Raw genomic sequence first — 19,462 nt, 5'->3', positions numbered from 1 at the left:
AACACAAAATCGAAAACAAATAAGCATAGTAGCAACACTACTGAGAAGGAGAGCAGTGCACCTGAAGATTTCGAAAATATAATTTACCTACAATGTAATGAGCAGCATTATTGCTCTTGGTAAAAAACAAAAATTTGCAATATAATAACACACAGCAGGAGAAAACAGAGTAGTAAAGAAATAGCTACTACTACTCACCAAGCACGGGGATCTCAAGGCCAAGCAGGTCGAGCAGATCTCGTTCCAGGTCCAGGACATCCGTCCAGCGGTGGGTGGCCTGGTTGTAGGTGCGCCAAACCCGAGAGTGGTGGTACATGGCCTGGCACACCTTGTCCCACCGCTTCCGGCGCTCCCAGATCCCGGACCCGACACCGATCCTGCCGCCTGCCATGATGGTCCTGGGGAGGCGGCGCTGAACATAAAAAATGAGTGCGGCCACCTCCTCCGGACTAAAGATCTCCCGGGGTACGACCTGCTCCCCCCTCAAACGCCCGCACGGGAGCCGGGCACGGGGTGCGGGACCCTTCCCCTTCTCGGGATGCTTCCCGGCTCCCTTCACCATGGTCTGGGCGGAAAGGAACAAAGAAAATAGAATAGGGAAGAGAAGAAAAGAAAAGAGTGTAAAAAAGTAGTTTAAAATTAACCAAAAGTAGCAGTAAACACAAAAATATAGGGCTAGAAAAATAGAGGGATAGATAATAAGTAAAATAGATTAAAAAAAACTTCAAACAAGCAAAGGATGGCAGAGATTTAGAGAGGATACAAAAAGCATGCCCAGAACCATAGCAATGAATGAGAAACAAGATGGCCGCGCCCGTTCACGACCGCGCGGGTAAGTTCGCGCGAGATTTTCCTCGCGAACACTCACAAAATTGTACTGGCGAGCCACACACTTTGCGAGATTACACTTCGCGCCCGGAAACGGAAATACGTCATGCAAACAAAATGGCCGCGCCCTTGAACGACCGCGAGGGTAACTTCGCGCCTTGCGCTACAAGCGGCTCGCGAAAACGCACAAAACCTTGCGAACTAACACGCCGCAAAAAAACAAATCGCATATTCGCACGAATTCGCGGCTTCCAAATCCGATCTCGCACGTGTTCGCGCCCCGCGGATCTCGTGCGTGTTCGCGCCCCGCGGATCTCGCGCGTGTGTTTATGCGCCCCGCGAATCCCGCGAAATTGCAGAAAAACGAGTTTTGCAAAACTGAAAGCACTCAGCAGGTGCAAGAGTTCAAACTCATCATTAGTAACCATTCCCTGTAGTGCTTCCTGACTGGGGCCCCTCCAGAGTTCAGTTGCTAGTTGCAACAATTGTATGACCCTGCTCTGACCCTCACAGCAGGCTCATAGAATAGCTACAAGTAGGCCACAAAGGTCCTGGAAAAAAAATTGCACTGCAACAGAAAGCAAATTACTGATAAGGAAGCAGGTGCCAGACCTGGAATTTTAAAACAGTGACACATTAATAAACTAACCCCAAATTAATTCATGTCAGTTGAAGCAGGGCAGGTGTGCTTGCTTTTCCCCCCCATAATCTACAGTGATGATGAACCAGAGGGTGGCATTGATGTAACAGAGGGTGGCATGGGTGAAACAGAGGGTGGCAGTGGTGAAACAGAGGGTGCTGGGAACCTGTGATGATGAACCAGACGTAGAAACAACATTGTCGCGACCGTTGCGAGCCGACAAGTAAGTTCGCAATTGCAAACTGGTACCAAACCCTCGCGAACTGGCAGAAACCCTTGCGAACACAAAAAAAATCCGCAAATTCGCGAGAATTCGCGATTGCGAGTTGGCAAATTCGCAAAATTCACGAACGCCAGATTCGCTAAATTCGCCCATGCTTAGCGACTACATCACGTTGATACCCTGCGGCAATTTTCGAAGCATTGTGTGGCGCCCCCGTATTTGAAACCCACTCAATTTCAATAATGTTACACAAATGATCGGCCTTGTACGCGATTGTCTCACGTCATTACCCCGCAATCACTTTTAAATGGCAGTTTGCTCTTCTTACATCAAAATACACTCGGACTTTCGAATCTTACACAAATCACTGATTCCTTTTCAGAAACAATTACAAAACAGGAAACCCTTTCATAAAGACGATGTGACGGCTTTGGAATTGTCGAATTATTGTGGACCCAGTAGGAAACACTTAACCAGCAATCAAGTGAGTAAAGCACACACAATCGGACTTCTTGTGAAAGAGGCCCCATCTTGTGGTAAATAAAGATTTACCTATGCGGAATTTCTATGCGGTAAAGTTCAATAAAATAGCTCAATCAAAATAAGAGGCAGAGTCCGTGGCATCTGAGTTTCTAAGGGTTTTATTCCATAAAATGGAATTGGTTCGAACCAGGTATCGTGTTCCATCACCACGAGGGTTCAGGAAGGGATAGACAATGCTTTATTAACAGAGTACAATATATATAGTAAATGCATACAATGGTGATGGATACAGAAGGCGTAACAGCTGAGAGAAACGAGATAAGAACACATGTGCGTAACAGAAGGCGTGCACGAGGGCGTACACGGAGGTGTGTGCTAGAAAACGTCACATGAAAGTGTCACAGGTGGGTGGATCCATAGAGGAATCCTGCAGTGTCAGCAGAAATATATGGCAGAGATGCGCGCGCAGGCAACATGACGTGTGATTGACGTGGAACTGGAGGGTGAAGGGGACTTGACATTTAGCACCATACGTGGAGACAGAAGTCTGGCGTGTCAGAACAACCTAAACCCAAATCATATCTAATATCTTGTGTTTGAGGAACTGTATTATCTAGAAGGAAAGGTCTCTCGGGCAGAGGCTATTCTATACTGACGGCTAGTGCATGCATATGTGACTACGTGTCTACGTGTAATGCGAGGGGGCCATGGGCCTACCATGGTAACGGGAGCAATGAATTACTTGCACGGAGACAGAAAGGCCGGGCCCTTTGCTCTGCAGCTGGGGATATGTTTTCCTAAATCACTAGACAGGAATGTATTTTCGAGGAGCGGAGCAGATAACTTGAAGGCAAAATACAGTCTTGGCAGGCAAGCAGGCCGAGCCGGGCACCGCTCGCCGCACAGGGAGTAGGGTAAGGGTCATGGATGCAGATCCAGGCTGCAGCTTTCAGAGGCTGAAGGCAGAAAAGGCTCGATGGCAGAAATCAGGGCCTAGCTCGCCAGAGCCAGGAAAACGTGAAAGTGCACCATGTAAAGACGGTGGCACGGCATACTTGGGAACTGAATATTCGACCCATTCATGGTGGATCTGAAAGAGGACATGTTAACGTTGGACGCAAATGTATTTGCGTCTTCATAGCTGGTTGAGGAGGGAACATACATGTACTTGAAGCACGTACATGGAGCCGTTGGGGTCTACGTTAGGGGACACAATTGACCATAAAAATTCATATTACCTCATTCCCTCCTTGTCCCCTACGGACCCTTCATGATATATCGATCTTCATTAATCCGTCAATTTGTTCATATAACATCATTTGCTCTTCCTTTTTCTGGCGGGATTTAGAACGTGAACTTGAATGGGGAATACATGATGTGGCGCACAAGCCGCAAATCGCTGGCCCACACTGTAAACATAGGCAACAACTGAACACTATGAGAAGGGCTATTCCGAGGAAGGATAGGACTTTCCATCCCCATGCTGATAACACGCTCCAGAACCAACCGGACCAAGTCCAGGTGCCTGGATTCTGGTGTATCTGACTTGCAATCTTGTGGAGACGGGTTATGGCTCTATATACTGATGGTGCGTTTTCTGGAATGAAAACACAGCAACTCGATCCGATGACTCTACAAGCTCCGCCCCTATCGGCCAGGATGACGTCAAGAACAAGACGATTTTGAAGAACAACAATCCGCATAGCAGACTGCTCCTCTGTTAAGTTACCTAGGGCGGAAGTAGTTTCATTCACTACTGCTTCGAGGGTTCTGGTTAATTTACGTATCAGTTTACTATTAAAGACAGCACCTAAATAGGGAAAGAAACCTTTATTGAAGTCTGTATACTGCTCCCATGCCGTTTCAGTATAGTCGACAATCGGGAGATCTCTCTGGGGTCTATTGTGTACTAGATGGGAGTCCCTATGATAATCAGGAGGGGCTAGGAAAACAGGTGGCAGAAGGAATGCAATCTAACAAGTACCATCCCAATCTAGAGGTAAGCGTATATATGCTGTATGACCACAAATGAAATAGGAATGACGGGAAGCTTTGAATGTAGACTTGCCTTTATCACTGAATTCGATCACAGTAGTAAATCTACTATGACCCAGGTGTACTGAACCATTCTTTCTGACACATAATTCACCTTTGACTGGTAATACTGACATAGCGGGCAAGACTGGTTCGGCTTCGGACTGGACATTCAGAATCATGAGGTTAAGTGTAAAATTACCTAATCCATATACTTCGTTTTCTAGATCAGTCCCTGTCCTTTGGGGAAGACCCTCCTTGTCAGGGAAACATACTTTATGCATGACTGTGTTCAGATTTCCCCATACCCAATTGCCCTGGTAAACTACGGAATCAGAATCTAAAGAATTCATTAAACTAAACCATGCACCACAGGAACCATTATGTGTGAACGGGTACGGAAAGAGGGGCAGAACTCCCTTGTACTTCTGATAGGGAGGGAGTCGGCCACATATCCAACAATTGGTAGCATTGCTGGTCTGATGGGAATGATGTAACATACTAATGAATGTATTGTTGCGCAGCGCAAGTTGGTAAGATAACTCGTGCGGGGGCAATTCACTGAAAGTATGCTCGGCAGTGTTATTTGAAGAAGAATGTGCACGTGTGAAAATAGGAAAGTACATGTCTAGCAATATGCTTGCAGCAATAATCATAAGACTCAGAAAAAACATAATCAATAATGTCACAATGCAGTGACTACGGAGAGATTTACAATATTCCTATTTCTTGATCTGTTTCTGTCTATCTCTCTCTCTATTGGGGTCTAACTTGTACATGTCAGGAACCTGTCTAACCGCTTCACCTAGGGGAGGACTTAAACAATTAAACTGTCTGACTTGCTAGACCTCAACTTCATACGAAATTTTTGAGAAGGAGTTTTCTCTACCAAGGGGAGTTTAGTATCAGTCTCTGGAAGGGGGCAGGGCTGGGAGTCTGGTTTTGGCGGTAGTCCATAGTGTCTTTTCACGTGACTCGAGTGGAGCCAGCCCTTGCGGCCCTCCACTTTCACTGCTGTCCTTGTTGTTAATAACACAAGCTTCGGCGCCTGCCAACGGGGCTCCAGCGGACTCCTCCTGTCGAAATTCCGGATAAAAACGTATTCTCCAGGGACGACCTTGTGTGGCTTCACCTCGGTGTTGTCGGGAAAGGCTGCAGCTACCTGTGAACGACATGATTGTAGTGCAGACATCAAGGAGGCAAGGTAATCTGTCAGCATATTACAGTCAACATCTGTTATTTTACGAGGCAGAGGCGTCCCCCACATATTCGGTGGCCTACCAAAGACCACCTCATACGGGGATAGCCCTGTTCTTGAATGTGCTATCATTCTCATGTAAAAGAGTGCAACTGGTAAAGCTACTATCCAGTCAACGCCTTTCTCTCTACATATCTTGGCAAGGCGAATTTTCAGGGTCTGATTATGTCTCTCTACGAGACCTGCTGCTTCGGGATGTCGGACACAGTGGAACTTCCACTGATAACCTAGCAGGAGTGATACCTGCTTCACAAGCTCGGACGAGAATGGCTGACCATTATCTGAGTATACGATACGGGGCAAACCATACCTGGGGAAAAATTCACGAACCAGCTGCTTGGCAGTGGTCGGAGCAGTGTAATCTGGGACTGGATATGCTTCTGTCCAACGGGAGAGTGCACATACAACTACGAGGACATATTTGAATCCTCGACAACGTTCCATCTGGATATAATCCATCTGGAGGACTTCAAAAGGGTGATCGGGAGGATGAAATCCACCTTGCTCTACGGGAATGCCTTTACCTGGGTTGAACTGACAACAGATCATGCAAGTACGCACTTTCTGTTTTGCTGCTGCTCGTAAATGCTTATTGAACCAAAGGTTTTGAATACTGTCTAACATGGCTTTTTCTCCTAAATGTGCAGGACTATGTATTGTGTTAATGATAACTTGAACCATAGAGTCGGGGAGAAACCATGTGGCTTTCCCCTTCGTCATCCATCCCTGTTCTGTCTGGATCCCTCCTAGTTCACTCCATTTCTTGATTTCGTCTGGTGTAGCATGTGTCTGTATGTCAATTACATCTAGGGCGGGATCCCTAACTGTCATGCAATGTGTCGGTGTCGGGACTATTGTCTTTGTCAGGTCAGTTGCGTGAGTCTGAGTCTGAGCTGTATGCTTGGCTGTTCGGTCTGCCAGGTCATTACCCTGGGAAATGGGATCTGTGATTTTCGTATGTGCCTTGCACTTCATGATGGATATCGCTGTAGGCAAATGTATTGCGTCTAACAGAGCTTGAATGAGAGGACCGTGCTGGATCTTGGCTCCGTGAGAGGTCAAGAAACCTCTCTCTCGCCAGAGTACACCGAAGTCGTGTACGACTCCGAAGGCATAACGTGAATCTGTGTGTTAGAACTGGCTATTTCTGGTAGGCTAAGGCTGACGCCAAAGCCAGGCAGAAACCACCATTCTAGTCAGGGCAAGGAAGTCACACGCCAAGATAACCTCTGCTCACCCCCTTGGTAGCTTGGCACAAGCAGTAAGGCTAAACTCGGAGGCAATGTGTAAAGCATTTGCGCCAGCGCACAACAGCAACAACATACTAGGCACACCACAAAAGAGACTCCACACAAGGTTATTATAAAAATAACTTTTGTATTGTAAAAACATATCAGATAAAATCACACATATACATTGTGCCAACTGGCACAGGCAATATTCACAGGGATTATGTACACAAGACAGGGCCACATGGGCGCCTGTCAAAATCAGATATAGAACTTCTAGATAAAGTGTAGAATATAAAATCACTTCTAGAATGAAGAATAAATGTAACATAAAATACTAATCAAAGATAACAACCAGTAACCACTGGTAACAGGAACCAGGACCTTACTAGGACCACCTGTACTAAGAAAGAAGAACCACCTAAGTATCACACAGCATTAGGGGTCTAAGAAAGGATACATTACCCATGATGTAATAAACCTACATTCAGAGGAGTAGAAAAGACAACCACCTAAGAATAACCACTTTTAGGGGCATAAACCAGAACACCTTACCCATGATGCATGAACACATTCAGAGGAGTAATAAGGAGAAACACATGATGACTAAACATTCAGAGGTGTTAAGAATAGAGCACATGATGCAATAAAATCACATTCAGGGGTGCAGCGCAAGAAGACACATGATGACTAAACATTCAGAGGTGCAGCGCATGGAAAGGAAGACACATAATGCATAAACATTCAGAGGTGCCATAACATAAGTCAATAGCGCAAAAACACACAGTAGGCAATTACTATTTAAAAGCATAGAAATCACATTGCGCCTACACTACATAAGCCACTACCTGTGGCAGTCCCTAGGCCAACTGACCTTGTGGGGCAAAGATGCCCTGGGTCCAAAGTCAGGGCGCGCTGCCATGCAGCGCCAGTCCAAAGTACAAAAAGCCTAAACGTGGCAGGTGCCCACAAAGTGCTGGGCACCTGGGCATCGCAATAAAATAAACTGCGACAGGGTCCTCACTGACCCGTGGGCGCAAACTGTGCCATGCTGGAGCCACACAGGCCCCCTCGAGCCTTCTCCTGGCTCTGGACAACGTTGGGGCGACCCGCTGCCAACTGGGGCCGCCCTGACTCTGTGTCTTTTCGACAAAAGGGCCCTCGAGCCTCGCGGGGCTCGTAAATCAAAAAGAAATGGCCCCCTAGAGCCTCTCTGGACTCATACACGTTGGGGCGACCCACTGCCAACCGGGGCCGCCCTTGAAGCCCTCATGGCTTGACTCGCGTTGGGGCGACCCACTGCCAACTGGGGCCGCCCATGAAGCCCTCATGGCTTCCCTCTGACCTGAAGCGCGAGCTCGCGCTACCGGGGGGCGGGGCGGACACCGACAACGTGTCCCGGCGCCCCTCCCCTTCTCCGGCCCCACTCACCGGTCGGTCAGGCGCTCGCCGGTTCTCCTCCTCTGGCTCTCCCTCCAGTCGGGAAGCCTCGCGGTGGGGGCAGGCACCGGCAATGTGCCTCGCGCCCCCTCCGCTCGTGTCTGCAGGCCGCTCCTCTCGCTGCAGGGCTCCCTCCGCTCACGGGAGCCCTGCCGACCAGCCGCCATCACTCGTCCTTCTTCTCTCCCCCGGGCAGCTTCTCTCCTCTCGGGCTGCGGGGGCGGGACTTCCGGCCGGCCGCGCTGGGATTGGCCGGCCGGCCATCCACTTCCGGGTCGCTGCGGGCAGCGCAGCGGCCCTTCTCCTTTAGGCAGGCAGGCGGGGAGGCATTTTAAAATATCGGTAATACCGGCGTGGGCAGCCGAAGTTAGATAACAAGTAAGAATAAGCGAGGTGGGCACTCGCCAGGCTGGCAAAGCGCTCCTCAGCGCTAGAATCAAAAATAAAGCGCTCGAAAGCGCTATGGGCAATAAAGCGCTCCCAAAGCGCTAGAACAAAAAGTACAAAGGGTCCTTCCAGAAATGCAGCTCCACCATGCTGCACAAAGGTCCAGAGAGTCCCAGGGGGCAAAGCAAAGTCCCTCCCATCAGCCCAGCAAGGCAGAGGGGTCCCCCAGGAGTCCAGGAAAGTCCATCAGGTGCCCAGGGCTGGGCAGAGCCAGGGATTCCCCTGAGCTCAAGCAGCAGCAGCCCCTGGCAGATTCAAGTTGAAAACAAGAACAATTTGGAAGGGGATACAACCCCTTCTTATACAGTGCAAAACCTTTGAAGTTCTTTGAAGTCCTTTGAAGCAGGCAGTGTGAGAACCAGCTGGACTGGTTTAGAGGGAAGTCCCCTTCAGTATCAGGGACAGAGGTGTCAGTCGCCCAGCGGGAGGTGGAGCCAGCTTTGTAGTTACACAGGAACAGCCCTTCACTATCAGGTGCCATCTCCTCCCACTTCCCTGGCAGCAGATGCTGCCTTTCATCCATGGGCTGACTCAGACAACCTCCTGGGCTCTCCAGCCCCTGTCATCCTCAAACCAGACAGTCAATCCACAAGCAGGCCCATGCACTCTGGGCCAGGCTCACCAGCCAATCACACGCTAGCAACAACCTACACAAATATGCCAACTTCCAAAAGTAGTACTTCTAGACTAGACACAGTCATGTCGCATACATCATTTTGCAGCATTCACTCTCACGAGTTGATACATACCAAACTCGCCCCTGCACTCCCCACACATCAGGAACTACCATGGGCATACATACTCCCCATTCATTCCTATGGGAGGGCAGGTCACTCACCACACATACAGAGAGCTCATGCACTTTACACTGTACCACAGTGAAAAAGTGCGCAGAGGCCTAAAATCACCAACACCAGGTTCCATAAATAGGCTAGGAAAACGCAAAAAGTCTAGGGGTGAACCTGCCTAATGGGCCGGGTCCAACACAACCCCCTTCCAGCCAAAACGCAGGGTAGACCAATCACACCACTGATGGGCTTCACTGCTTTGGGCGACAAAACCACGGACACGGCCTCGCACAGCAGGGACACCGTCCAGTTTTTCGCCACTCTGAACCTACATAGTTTCCTCCAAATAATAACTCTCTGACTCAACTAGGGTACCCCACTGGTACACACTAGTCATCCACAGCCAAGACCAGGCCATAGGCCATCCAAATCACAGGTCCTAACTAATCCACAGAGTGGGGGGTAGTAACCCCTGGCATACAATAGCCATTCTCCACTCTCTCTCTCAGTGTAGCTACAACTACCACTGATCCAACAACCTAGGGACCATACCCTCAGGCTGACCAGAGGTCACGGGAGAGAATGCCCCACCCTACCTCTACTTCTGGGTTTCCGCACCCTCACAGAGAAGCACTCACCAGAACACAATTCTCCTACCAGATCAGGACCTCACTCCATCACTGGTCTACCACCTGGAAACTATTTCACTTCTGAGGTACAAAGCACACAGCACAGTCCCTCTTCAAGCAGGTGGGGGGACACAGCACACAGCAAAGCCCCCTTTCCTCTACCTTGGTGGAAACAACAAACTGCAGGTGAGCCCCAGAACACACAGCAAGGGCAGCCCCCTCAGTCTCTTCAGCTGATCCACTTTGGTAGAGATTCCTCTTGACCTAGAAGTTTCCTAATCTCCCAACCTAAGATCTAAACCCTCAGGTTACACCGGGGTCAGAAGTAAGGATACCGTCCCTCTGCACCCCCTTCCAGTTCCAGTATGTCTCAGGCTAGACAGAGCACACGCCAGCGGCGTATCAGCGACACACTCTCCTCCAGTACTCCCTATCAGGTCAGGCCACACCCCAACCCGGCTTTCCCCCCTCCTCGGGGAACGACCTCCAGAGGCCCCACAAATGGTCAAGCACTCTAGACAGTCAAATGCTCAGCGAGCCAGGACTTCTGCACCCTCCACTTAGGAGCGGTACTGCCCAACACTAGGACCGCCGGAGTTCTGGTTACAGACACTCCCCGTCCTCTAGACACAGGAAGATCCTCCTCAAATGACCTATGTACAGCTTAGGCCCCTGACCTGGCGCTCCCTTAAGGAACCCTCCAGGCCCTGAGATAGGGTTTCAGGCCAACGCGGGACACACCGTCCTACACTCACTCTGCCTCCACTGAGACAGGGCGTGAGCCCCTACACCCCTACCATACTACTGGGACCAAGCTGGGTTACACATGAACCTCTTCCCCTTTACAGGATCATCAGATACACAAGCCACTCCTTTTGGAACCACTCCCTAATGCCTCTGCAAGACATCTAGCACACCGCCAGACATCCACCTTCCTGTCCAGTGCCTCTGCAGGACCTCCTGCACACCACCAGAGGTACACCTCTCATGCAAGCTCTTTAACAAAAAGAAAACTCACACCAACTCCTCCAGTTAAGCACATCATTCATTCGCACACTCCCCCCCCTCGGACTGGTAAGGCAGTTTCTACTACCCCTGATCACTCAACCTGACCACACGTGACACAGGTACCAAACTCTGGGAGCGGGGAATGGGAATTAACACACTGGACACATTTAAGCTGCCACCACTGGATCCTACCACACTGGGGAATCCAGACACACACACTACACTCAGGGAACAACCACCCTCCTGAGCTAGTCATTTCTCCTCACACTCCCTCTCTTCCATCTACCCACACAGGGACAGGATTTGGGATTGGACACGGGACCCAGCAAGGGATTCCTAATCTATGGGAACCTCCCCCCTCTAATGGCGTCCCGCCCTGTCACTTTCTCTCATCTGCCACTAAACATAAAGCGCAGAAACACATTTGAAAATGACACTCTTGAGGAAAAAAATCAAAAACAATAATCCCAAACATGTGACTATCTGAAAAAAAAAACAATTGCAGAGTTTTGTAATGTAGCCAGTTGTCGCTATGGCACTGCGCAAACACAAGTCCAAAATCCGCACCGCTGACCAACAATGTTAGAACTGGCTATTTCTGGTAGGCTAAGGCTGACGCCAAAGCCAGGCAGAAACCACCATTCTAGTCAGGGCAAGGAAGTCACACGCCAAGATAACCTCTGCTCACCCCCTTGGTAGCTTGGCACAAGCAGTAAGGCTAAACTCGGAGGCAATGTGTAAAGCATTTGCGCCAGCGCACAACAGCAACAACATACTAGGCACACCACAAAAGAGACTCCACACAAGGTTATTATAAAAATAACTTTTGTATTGTAAAAACATATCAGATAAAATCACACATATACATTGTGCCAACTGGCACAGGCAATATTCACAGGGATTATGTACACAAGACAGGGCCACATGGGCGCCTGTCAAAATCAGATATAGAACTTCTAGATAAAGTGTAGAATATAAAATCACTTCTAGAATGAAGAATAAATGTAACATAAAATACTAATCAAAGATAACAACCAGTAACCACTGGTAACAGGAACCAGGACCTTACTAGGACCACCTGTACTAAGAAAGAAGAACCACCTAAGTATCACACAGCATTAGGGGTCTAAGAAAGGATACATTACCCATGATGTAATAAACCTACATTCAGAGGAGTAGAAAAGACAACCACCTAAGAATAACCACTTTTAGGGGCATAAACCAGAACACCTTACCCATGATGTATGAACACATTCAGAGGAGTAATAAGGAGAAACACATGATGACTAAACATTCAGAGGTGTTAGGAATAGAGCACATGATGCAATAAAATCACATTCAGGGGTGCAGCGCAAGAAGACACATGATGACTAAACATTCAGAGGTGCAGCGCATGGAAAGGAAGACACATAATGCATAAACATTCAGAGGTGCCATAACATAAGTCAATAGCGCAAAAACACACAGTAGGCAATTACTATTTAAAAGCATAGAAATCACATTGCGCCTACACTACATAAGCCACTACCTGTGGCAGTCCCTAGGCCAACTGGCCTTGTGGGGCAAAGATGCCCTGGGTCCAAAGTCAGGGCGCGCTGCCATGCAGCGCCAGTCCAAAGTACAAAAAGCCTAAACGTGGCAGGTGCCCACAAAGTGCTGGGCACCTGGGCATCGCAATAAAATAAACTGCGACAGGGTCCTCACTGACCCGTGGGCGCAAACTGTGCCATGCTGGAGCCACACAGGCCCCCTCGAGCCTTCTCCTGGCTCTGGACAACGTTGGGGCGACCCGCTGCCAACTGGGGCCGCCCTGACTCTGTGTCTTTTCGACAAAAGGGCCCTCGAGCCTCGCGGGGCTCGTAAATCAAAAAGAAATGGCCCCCTAGAGCCTCTCTGGACTCATACACGTTGGGGCGACCCACTGCCAACCGGGGCCGCCCTTGAAGCCCTCATGGCTTGACTCGCGTTGGGGCGACCCACTGCCAACTGGGGCCGCCCATGAAGCCCTCATGGCTTCCCTCTGACCTGAAGCGCGAGCTCGCGCTACCGGGGGGCGGGGCGGACACAGACAACGTGTCCCGGCGCCCCTCCCCTTCTCCGGCCCCACTCACCGGTCGGTCAGGCGCTCGCCGGTTCTCCTCCTCTGGCTCTCCCTCCAGTCGGGAAGCCTCGCGGTGGGGGCAGGCACCGGCAATGTGCCTCGCGCCCCCTCCGCTCGTGTCTGCAGGCCGCTCCTCTCGCTGCAGGGCTCCCTCCGCTCACGGGAGCCCTGCCGACCAGCCGCCATCACTCGTCCTTCTTCTCTCCCCCGGGCAGCTTCTCTCCTCTCGGGCTGCGGGGGCGGGACTTCCGGCCGGCCGCGCTGGGATTGGCCGGCCGGCCATCCACTTCCGGGTCGCTGCTGGCAGCGCAGCGGCCCTTCTCCTTTAGGCAGGCAGGCGGGGAGGCATTTTAAAATATCGGTAATACCGGCGTGGGCAGCCGAAGTTAGATAACAAGTAAGAATAAGCGAGGTGGGCACTCGCCAGGCTGGCAAAGCGCTCCTCAGCGCTAGAATCAAAAATAAAGCGCTCGAAAGCGCTATGGGCAATAAAGCGCTCCCAAAGCGCTAGAACAAAAAGTACAAAGGGTCCTTCCAGAAATGCAGCTCCACCATGCTGCACAAAGGTCCAGAGAGTCCCAGGGGGCAAAGCAAAGTCCCTCCCATCAGCCCAGCAAGGCAGAGGGGTCCCCCAGGAGTCCAGGAAAGTCCATCAGGTGCCCAGGGCTGGGCAGAGCCAGGGATTCCCCTGAGCTCAAGCAGCAGCAGCCCCTGGCAGATTCAAGTTGAAAACAAGAACAATTTGGAAGGGGATACAAGCCCTTCTTATACAGTGCAAAACCTTTGAAGTTCTTTGAAGTCCTTTGAAGCAGGCAGTGTGAGAACCAGCTGGACTGGTTTAGAGGGAAGTCCCCTTCAGTATCAGGGACAGAGGTGTCAGTCGCCCAGCGGGAGGTGGAGCCAGCTTTGTAGTTACACAGGAACAGCCCTTCACTATCAGGTGCCATCTCCTCCCACTTCCCTGGCAGCAGATGCTGCCTTTCATCCATGGGCTGACTCAGACAACCTCCTGGGCTCTCCAGCCCCTGTCATCCTCAAACCAGACAGTCAATCCACAAGCAGGCCCATGCACTCTGGGCCAGGCTCACCAGCCAATCACACGCTAGCAACAACCTACACAAATATGCCAACTTCCAAAAGTAGTACTTCTAGACTAGACACAGTCATGTCGCATACATCATTTTGCAGCATTCACTCTCACGAGTTGATACATACCAAACTCGCCCCTGCACTCCCCACACATCAGGAACTACCATGGGCATACATACTCCCCATTCATTCCTATGGGAGGGCAGGTCACTCACCACACATACAGAGAGCTCATGCACTTTACACTGTACCACAGTGAAAAAGTGCGCAGAGGCCTAAAATCACCAACACCAGGTTCCATAAATAGGCTAGGAAAACGCAAAAAGTCTAGGGGTGAACCTGCCTAATGGGCCGGGTCCAACACAACCCCCTTCCAGCCAAAACGCAGGGTAGACCAATCACACCACTGATGGGCTTCACTGCTTTGGGCGACAAAACCACGGACACGGCCTCGCACAGCAGGGACACCGTCCAGTTTTTCGCCACTCTGAACCTACATGGTTTCCTCCAAATAATAACTCTCTGACTCAACTAGGGTACCCCACTGGTACACACTAGTCATCCACAGCCAAGACCAGGCCATAGGCCATCCAAATCACAGGTCCTAACTAATCCACAGAGTGGGGGGTAGTAACCCCTGGCATACAATAGCCATTCTCCACTCTCTCTCTCAGTGTAGCTACAACTACCACTGATCCAACAACCTAGGGACCATACCCTCAGGCTGACCAGAGGTCACGGGAGAGAATGCCCCACCCTACCTCTACTTCTGGGTTTCCGCACCCTCACAGAGAAGCACTCACCAGAACACAATTCTCCTACCAGATCAGGACCTCACTCCATCACTGGTCTACCACCTGGAAACTATTTCACTTCTGAGGTACAAAGCACACAGCACAGTCCCTCTTCAAGCAGGTGGGGGGACACAGCACACAGCAAAGCCCCCTTTCCTCTACCTTGGTGGAAACAACAAACTGCAGGTGAGCCCCAGAACACACAGCAAGGGCAGCCCCCTCAGTCTCTTCAGCTGATCCACTTTGGTAGAGATTCCTCTTGACCTAGAAGTTTCCTAATCTCCCAACCTAAGATCTAAACCCTCAGGTTACACCGGGGTCAGAAGTAAGGACACCGTCCCTCTGCACCCCCTTCCAGTTCCAGTATGTCTCAGGCTAGACAGAGCACACGCCAGCGGCGTATCAGCGACACACTCTCCTCCAGTACTCCCTATCAGGTCAGGCCACACCCCAACTCGGCTTTCCCCCCTCCTCGGGGAACGACCTCCAGAGGCCCCACAAATGGTCAAGCACTCTAGACAGTCAAATGCTCAGCGAGCCAGGACTTCTGCACCCTCCACTTAGGAGCGGTACTGCCCAACACTAGGACCGCCGGAGTTCTGGTTACAGACACTCCCCGTCCTCTAGACACAGGAAGATCCTCCTCAAATGACCTATGTACAGCTTAGGCCCCTGACCTGGCGCTCCCTTAAGGAACCCTCCAGGCCCTGAGATAGGGTTTCAGGCCAACGCGGGACACACCGTCCTACACTCACTCTGCCTCCACTGAGACAGGGCGTGAGCCCCTACACCCCTACCATACTACTGGGACCAAGCTGGGTTACACATGAACCTCTTCCCCTTTACAGGATCATCAGATACACAAGCCACTCCTTTTGGAACCACTCCCTAATGCCTCTGCAAGACATCTAGCACACCGCCAGACATCCACCTTCCTGTCCAGTGCCTCTGCAGGACCTCCTGCACACCACCAGAGGTACACCTCTCATGCAAGCTCTTTAACAAAAAGAAAACTCACACCAACTCCTCCAGTTAAGCACATCATTCATTCGCACACTCCCCCCCCTCGGACTGGTAAGGCAGTTTCTACTACCCCTGATCACTCAACCTGACCACACGTGACACAGGTACCAAACTCTGGGAGCGGGGAATGGGAATTAACACACTGGACACATTTAAGCTGCCACCACTGGATCCTACCACACTGGGGAATCCAGACACACACACTACACTCAGGGAACAACCACCCTCCTGAGCTAGTCATTTCTCCTCACACTCCCTCTCTTCCATCTACCCACACAGGGACAGGATTTGGGATTGGACACGGGACCCAGCAAGGGATTCCTAATCTATGGGAACCTCCCCCCTCTAATGGCGTCCCGCCCTGTCACTTTCTCTCATCTGCCACTAAACATAAAGCGCAGAAACACATTTGAAAATGACACTCTTGAGGAAAAAAATCAAAAACAATAATCCCAAACATGTGACTATCTGAAAAAAAAAACAATTGCAGAGTTTTGTAATGTAGCCAGTTGTCGCTATGGCACTGCGCAAACACAAGTCCAAAATCCGCACCGCTGACCAACAATGTTAGAACTGGCTATTTCTGGTAGGCTAAGGCTGACGCCAAAGCCAGGCAGAAACCACCATTCTAGTCAGGGCAAGGAAGTCACACGCCAAGATAACCTCTGCTCACCCCCTTGGTAGCTTGGCACAAGCAGTAAGGCTAAACTCGGAGGCAATGTGTAAAGCATTTGCGCCAGCGCACAACAGCAACAACATACTAGGCACACCACAAAAGAGACTCCACACAAGGTTATTATAAAAATAACTTTTGTATTGTAAAAACATATCAGATAAAATCACACATATACATTGTGCCAACTGGCACAGGCAATATTCACAGGGATTATGTACACAAGACAGGGCCACATGGGCGCCTGTCAAAATCAGATATAGAACTTCTAGATAAAGTGTAGAATATAAAATCACTTCTAGAATGAAGAATAAATGTAACATAAAATACTAATCAAAGATAACAACCAGTAACCACTGGTAACAGGAACCAGGACCTTACTAGGACCACCTGTACTAAGAAAGAAGAACCACCTAAGTATCACACAGCATTAGGGGTCTAAGAAAGGATACATTACCCATGATGTAATAAACCTACATTCAGAGGAGTAGAAAAGACAACCACCTAAGAATAACCACTTTTAGGGGCATAAACCAGAACACCTTACCCATGATGTATGAACACATTCAGAGGAGTAATAAGGAGAAACACATGATGACTAAACATTCAGAGGTGTTAGGAATAGAGCACATGATGCAATAAAATCACATTCAGGGGTGCAGCGCAAGAAGACACATGATGACTAAACATTCAGAGGTGCAGCGCATGGAAAGGAAGACACATAATGCATAAACATTCAGAGGTGCCATAACATAAGTCAATAGCGCAAAAACACACAGTAGGCAATTACTATTTAAAAGCATAGAAATCACATTGCGCCTACACTACATAAGCCACTACCTGTGGCAGTCCCTAGGCCAACTGGCCTTGTGGGGCAAAGATGCCCTGGGTCCAAAGTCAGGGCGCGCTGCCATGCAGCGCCAGTCCAAAGTACAAAAAGCCTAAACGTGGCAGGTGCCCACAAAGTGCTGGGCACCTGGGCATCGCAATAAAATAAACTGCGACAGGGTCCTCACTGACCCGTGGGCGCAAACTGTGCCATGCTGGAGCCACACAGGCCCCCTCGAGCCTTCTCCTGGCTCTGGACAACGTTGGGGCGACCCGCTGCCAACTGGGGCCGCCCTGACTCTGTGTCTTTTCGACAAAAGGGCCCTCGAGCCTCGCGGGGCTCGTAAATCAAAAAGAAATGGCCCCCTAGAGCCTCTCTGGACTCATACACGTTGGGGCGACCCACTGCCAACCGGGGCCGCCCTTGAAGCCCTCATGGCTTGACTCGCGTTGGGGCGACCCACTGCCAACTGGGGCCGCCCATGAAGCCCTCATGGCTTCCCTCTGACCTGAAGCGCGAGCTCGCGCTACCGGGGGGCGGGGCGGACACCGACAACGTGTCCCGGCGCCCCTCCCCTTCTCCGGCCCCACTCACCGGTCGGTCAGGCGCTCGCCGGTTCTCCTCCTCTGGCTCTCCCTCCAGTCGGGAAGCCTCGCGGTGGGGGCAGGCACCGGCAATGTGCCTCGCGCCCCCTCCGCTCGTGTCTGCAGGCCGCTCCTCTCGCTGCAGGGCTCCCTCCGCTCACGGGAGCCCTGCCGACCAGCCGCCATCACTCGTCCTTCTTCTCTCCCCCGGGCAGCTTCTCTCCTCTCGGGCTGCGGGGGCGGGACTTCCGGCCGGCCGCGCTGGGATTGGCCGGCCGGCCATCCACTTCCGGGTCGCTGCTGGCAGCGCAGCGGCCCTTCTCCTTTAGGCAGGCAGGCGGGGAGGCATTTTAAAATATCGGTAATACCGGCGTGGGCAGCCGAAGTTAGATAACAAGTAAGAATAAGCGAGGTGGGCACTCGCCAGGCTGGCAAAGCGCTCCTCAGCGCTAGAATCAAAAATAAAGCGCTCGAAAGCGCTATGGGCAATAAAGCGCTCCCAAAGCGCTAGAACAAAAAGTACAAAGGGTCCTTCCAGAAATGCAGCTCCACCATGCTGCACAAAGGTCCAGAGAGTCCCAGGGGGCAAAGCAAAGTCCCTCCCATCAGCCCAGCAAGGCAGAGGGGTCCCCCAGGAGTCCAGGAAAGTCCATCAGGTGCCCAGGGCTGGGCAGAGCCAGGGATTCCCCTGAGCTCAAGCAGCAGCAGCCCCTGGCAGATTCAAGTTGAAAACAAGAACAATTTGGAAGGGGATACAAGCCCTTCTTATACAGTGCAAAACCTTTGAAGTTCTTTGAAGTCCTTTGAAGCAGGCAGTGTGAGAACCAGCTGGACTGGTTTAGAGGGAAGTCCCCTTCAGTATCAGGGACAGAGGTGTCAGTCGCCCAGCGGGAGGTGGAGCCAGCTTTGTAGTTACACAGGAACAGCCCTTCACTATCAGGTGCCATCTCCTCCCACTTCCCTGGCAGCAGATGCTGCCTTTCATCTATGGGCTGACTCAGACAACCTCCTGGGCTCTCCAGCCCCTGTCATCCTCAAACCAGACAGTCAATCCACAAGCAGGCCCATGCACTCTGGGCCAGGCTCACCAGCCAATCACACGCTAGCAACAACCTACACAAATATGCCAACTTCCAAAAGTAGTACTTCTAGACTAGACACAGTCATGTCGCATACATCATTTTGCAGCATTCACTCTCACGAGTTGATACATACCAAACTCGCCCCTGCACTCCCCACACATCAGGAACTACCATGGGCATACATACTCCCCATTCATTCCTATGGGAGGGCAGGTCACTCACCACACATACAGAGAGCTCATGCACTTTACACTGTACCACAGTGAAAAAGTGCGCAGAG

The sequence above is a fragment of the Lissotriton vulgaris genome, chromosome 7, assembly GCF_964263255.1.
Source record: "Lissotriton vulgaris chromosome 7, aLisVul1.2, whole genome shotgun sequence".
NCBI lineage: Eukaryota > Metazoa > Chordata > Amphibia > Caudata > Salamandridae > Lissotriton > Lissotriton vulgaris.
This window is presented reverse-complemented; position numbering follows the sequence as displayed.